The sequence below is a fragment of the Oncorhynchus gorbuscha genome, linkage group LG02 (assembly GCF_021184085.1).
Source record: "Oncorhynchus gorbuscha isolate QuinsamMale2020 ecotype Even-year linkage group LG02, OgorEven_v1.0, whole genome shotgun sequence".
Taxonomy (NCBI): domain Eukaryota; kingdom Metazoa; phylum Chordata; class Actinopteri; order Salmoniformes; family Salmonidae; genus Oncorhynchus; species Oncorhynchus gorbuscha.
The window spans coordinates 19,157,640-19,163,639 of NC_060174.1; positions in this window are offsets into that span (position 1 = coordinate 19,157,640).

Genomic DNA, 6,000 nt, shown 5'->3' on the forward strand with positions numbered 1-6,000 from the left:
CACAGGGGGGGCAATTTTTGCTTGGAAACGTGACTACTGTCGCTCTGGAAATGCAAAGTGACTTGAATATCTTGAGAAAATGTGACTCTACAACACAGCGTCAAGTGTAGTCTCCATGGTAAACTAGCCTCCACACATACACAGATGCACTCTCACACAAGCACGTGAGCATGCACACATATTAGGATGATCCTGGGTGACTGCCAGTCGAAGAAGAGGACAGTAACACACACTTCCAAAAGTACATGCGAACACTCACTAACAATACCTAAAGAGAAAATGGAAATTTGATTCAAACCATAATAATAATAATAATAATAAACTCAGCAAAAAAAGAAACGTCCTCTCACTGTCAACTGCGTTCATTTTCAGCAAACTTAACATGTGTAAATATTTGTATGAACATAAGATTCAGCAACTGAGACATAAACTGAACAAGTTCCTCAGACATGTGACTGACAGAAATGGAATAATGTGTGAACAAAGGGGGGGGGGGGTGTCAAAGTAACAGTCAGTATCTGTTGTGGCCACCAGGTGCATTAAATACTGCAGAGCATCTCCTCCTCATGGACTGCACCAGATTTGCCAGTTCATGCTGTGAGATGTTACCCTACTCTTCCACCAAGGCACCTGCAAGTTCCCAGACGTTTGTGGGGAGAATGTCCTTAGCCCTCACCTTCCGACCCAACAGGTCCCAGATGTGCTCAATGGGATTTAGATCCGGGCACTTCGCTGGCCATGGCAGAACACTGACATTCTTGTCTTGCAGGAAATCACGTACAGAATGAGCAGTACGGCTGGTGGCATTGTCATGCTGGAGGGTCATGTTAGGATGAGCCTGCAGGAAGGGTACCACATGAGGGAGGAGGATGTCTTCCCTGTAATGCACAGCGTTGAGATGCCTGCAATGACAACAAGCTCAGTCCGATGGTGTTGTGACACACCTCCCAAGACCATGACGGACCCTCCACCTCCAAATCGATCCCGCTCCAGAGTACAGGCCTCGGTGTAACGCTCATTCCTTCGACAATAAACGTGAATCTGACCATCACCCCTGGTGAGACAAAACCACGACTCTTCAGTGAAGAGCAATTTTTGCCAGTCGTCTGGTCCAGCGACGGAGGGTTTGTGCCCATAGGCGACGTTTTTGCCGGTGATGTCTGGTGAGGACCTGCCTTACAACAGGCCTACAAGCCCTCTGTCCACCCTCTCTCAGCCTATTGCGGACAGTCTGAGCACTGATGGAGGGATTGTGCGTTCCTGGTGTAACTCGGGCAGTTGTTGTTTCCATCCTGTACCTGTCCCGCAGGTGTGATATTCGGATGTACCGATCCTGTGCAGGTGTTGCTACACGTGGTCTGCAACTGTGATGACGATCAGCTGTCCGTCCTGTCTACCTGTAGCGATGTCTTAGGCGTCTCACAGTACAGACATCGCAATTTATTGCCCTGGACACATCTGAGGTCCTCATGCCTCTTTGCAGCATATCGAAGGCATGTTCACGCAGATGAGCAGGGACCCTGGGCATCTTTCTTTTGGTGTTTTTCGTAACTGTGACCTTAATTGCCTACCGTCTTTAAGCTGTTAGTGTCTTAACGACCGTTCCACAGGTGCATGTTCATTAATTGTTTATGGTTCATTGAACAAGGATTTTTACGAATTATCTTTGAAAGACAGGGTCCTGAAAAAGGGACGTTTCTTTTTTTGCTGGTTTTAATCATAATTTGGGGGTTGCTTATATTTGTCCTGTTTCAGATGTGTAATGGAAATGTGATTTTTGCATAACCCAACTCCCCTTGAGACACCTGCAGGGAGTGGGATCACGGCCATGGTCACCATTGTCCAGCACCCTTGGAACAATTAGGGTTATGTGCCCTTCACAAGGGTACAGCTGGAGGTTTTGGCCTTATCGGTCCGGGATTTAAACCAGCAACCCTCCGGTTATACTCTAACCTCGAGGCTATACCTGATGTCCAACCCCATCACCCCGTTTATCCAACCCTGGAGAAGCATGATAAATCATCTCATGGATTTGACTGATCCATTTCTGATCCAACTCTGTTCCATTTCTTTTTCAGATTGAAATGTTATTTTTTGGCTTCACTATTGTCTGGATCAGTGGATTTTCAAAAAGACCATCACACTGTTTATTCACCACAGTACAGTACATCATGATGGAACAGATAGAATCTTCACAATACTTCCCTCTTCGGCCAAGTTTCATTCATACACACACCTACATGTTTTATAACAACCTAGCTGGAACACAGCCTCCTAGTATTCATGTTCCCCAGCCAAACAACACAGAGCACTAGATCCGGCTCTTGGTGAGTTAAGAAGAATGCTATGTCTCTCCAACTCCCCCATCAAGGTTGCGAATCGACAAACTTGTTGAATGTATTTGAGGATTTTTTTGGTTGTGTTTCGGATTATGCTGTGCTCAAAAGAAATTTAAAAAGCACAAATATCATAGCTTCACTGTCCAAATAAAAAAGGATGGAGTGTACGCCTGAACATGAGCGCATATAATGCACATGTGAATCTTTCAAGGAAATCAGCCACATCATTTCAGCCAGCTCTGATGACTGTAATCTGCAGCACTGAGCACCTCCATAACAAGCACTGTACCCACCATATTATCCACTTCTAAAACTACAGGGAGATGACCATGCTTTTGACAAGCAGCCATGATGAAGACTCATTGATTGTTTTTTCTCTATGGATCCTCCATTGACATTAATAAAACTGCCAATCTTGCGAGGAACAGAAATGATACTACACAGATGAGCCATTACTGTTTCACACTGGACCTGTGCGCAAGCTCAATTTCAAATGTTCTAAAATCTTTCATGTAGCATGTATACATTTTGTAGACATGTGCAAAATAATTTGCTTGTCCTATCCATCGCCCAGTTTCAGCCACGTCACAATTGCAATGTCATAAAAACAACAAGGAGGACAAAGACACCCTTCACATAATTAAAATGCCCCTATTGTCATGGCATGTTCAATGGAACGCAGATTTTAAAACTCTGATGTGTTTCGGCAGCATGGCCTTTGTCAGAGCAATTTCCCTTATGAAGGCCATGCTACCAAAATGTGTCAGTTGTAAAATATTTTTTTCCGTTGAACATGCCATAACAATAAAGGCATTTTAATTATATGACCAATGGCTTGGTCCTCCTTGTTTTTTGATGACCAATCAACCCATTTACCAAAGAACATCTATTATCTATCAAATACCTACTATTGTGTACCCAAGCAGTGCTTCCACTTCTAATTTTTCTCCAAAATTGTGATTCTTTCTCCCCCTTCGACGCCAGCACAGACATAAACATACGCACACGTACACACACGTACACACACGTACACACACACACGTACACACGTACACACACACACACACACACACACACACACACACACACACACACACACACACACACACACACACACACACACACACACACACACACACACACACACACACACACACACACACACACACACACACACACACACACACACACACACACCAAACCCTAGAGTGAGTCAGCTTTGCAATTGCTTGACCTGTCAGAACAATGTATTTTCAGACTGGTGGCTGAAGCTGCTGAAGAAACATGAAGAGACATGACTGTGTGTGTGTGTTTTTTTGTTTTACTATCCTTGTGGGTACCAGAAGTCCTCACAAGGAAAAATGTTATTTTAGGCTCAGGGGTTAGGGTTAAAATGAAGGTTAGGGTTACAATTAAGGTTGGGGTTGAGCTTAGGTGTTATGGTTAGGTTAAAGAGTTAGATATACAGTGGGGCAAAAAAGTATTTAGTCAGCCACCAATTGTGCAAGTTCTCCCACTTAAAAAGATGAGAGAGGCCTGTAAGTTTCTTCATAGGTATACTTCAACTATGACAGACAAAATAAGGGAGAAAAATCCAGAATATCACATTGTAGAATTTTTTATTAATTTATTTGCAAATTATGATGGAAAATAAGTAAAAAATAAAAAATAAAAAATCCTACAATGTGATCTTCTGGATTTTTTTATTCTCATTTTGTCTGTCATAGTTCTGTGTGTGTGTGTGTGTGTGCCTGCTTGTGTGTGTATGTGTGTGTGCGCGCACGCTGGGTCTGGCACAGTGCCCCACTGTGGGGAATGTAGGCCAGACGCTTCCTGTGCGTTCCCCGAGTCTGTCCCCAGCCAGCCAGGCCGGGAAGGAGCCTCTGTGCTGCCCAACTTCATGCCTGACAATGGACCGCTTTCATCCATCTGCACACCCCCCCACCCCCAGTCTGCGCCTATTTGTGTGTGTGTGTGTGTGTGTGTGTGTGCATATTTTGTTATATAAACATTTTTGGTGTTAGCAACAAGTACCTTAGCGTGCAGCATAAATACTGTAAATCCCTACCCCACGTTGATTGCCAGATTAAAGGCTATACAGTATTTTAATGTTTTCATACAGTACCAGTCAAAAATATGGACACACCTACACACCTACACATTTAAGCTGGTTGAGAGATTGCCAAGAGTGTGCAAAGCTGTCATCAAGGCAAAGGGTGGCTACATTGAAGCATCTCAAATACAAAATATATTTTGATTTGTTTAACACTTTTTTGGTTACTACATGACTCCATATATGTTATTTCATAGTTTTGATGTCTTCACTGTTATTCTACAATGTAGAAAATAAAGAAAAACCCTCGAATGAGTTGGTGTCCAAACTTTTGACTGGTACTGTATATCAATGTAAATTTTGCCATTTTCCATATTGATCATTTCTGTCTTGAAATCCATTTGTTGTCTTTATTCTGTTAGCTGAAAGTGAAGCCATCCCTATTTCCAACCTGTGATAGTGCTTTTACTCTTGACACAACCATGCTCACCTGAGCTTAGCGTAGCAATTCCCTTAAAGATGGTAAAGAAAGCCTTATATTCACTGCTGTGCTCAGAGGTGAAATCCATATTTCTCAGATCTTTCTGCCTCTTCTGTTGAGAGGAACAAAAGCAAGCCCCTTTTTACCTTCTTTTCTTGACATCTTTATGAATATTTCTGCAACAATGCTGCCCAATCTCAAGGAATTACCCTTGGTGGGGTATTCACAGCAGGGTGGTGTTTCCGTTGCCATTTCAGTCCCTTTCTATACTGTGCCAAAAAATGTTGTATTTACATGCTAATAATCGTCATCACATGGTTCTTACACGTTACAACTGTTATACTAGTTTACTCAGTGTTACACCAGTTTAATAACAGCTTAAACTTTACAAACCATAGGTCAGTCGGTCAGTCCATCTTATATCCTGCATCACCACAAACAGTGCGTTGACAGTGTAGCGTGTTCGCCGTATGAACAAATGGACAAACGGAGATCACAGACAGACAGCACATTTCTGTTCGTCCCCTGATGCTTGTGCTGACGTTATTATCTGCTATCAGGAGGAGCTACCAGGGTTACCTATCAGTAGGCCTCTGGTAGGGAGGAATGCCAACCAATCTACTGAATTGAGGATGAGGTCGGGAAGGAAGCCAGCATGGGAGAACGTTGTCACCTCCCGCAGGCTCACTGTCGGGAGAGCGTCTCTTTCGCTCTCTCTCTTTCAATTGTTGTCATCATTATGGGAGCTTAAGGCCAAATCCTCCAGAGACATGCACAAAACTCAAAGTTATACAGGAGTAGGTGATGTAAATCATGCATTGATGTCAATGGGAGAAGTTATGAGTCTGCCCTTACTGAATAAAGTTAACTCAGGTAACAGTACAATACATACTGTAATGCTGATCCATATCATAGTTTATCCCGAGATGAGGTCTCAAAATAGACAAACTTCAAAGGGTTCCTAGTCCTTTACTTTTGTAATATAATAATAATAATATATGCCATTTAGCAGACGCTTTTATCCAAAGCGACTTACAGTCATGTGTGCATACATTCTACGTATCCATGCTCTACCAACTGAGCTACAGAAGGACACAACATACCCTATTATTCAATGGTTTAGAAAC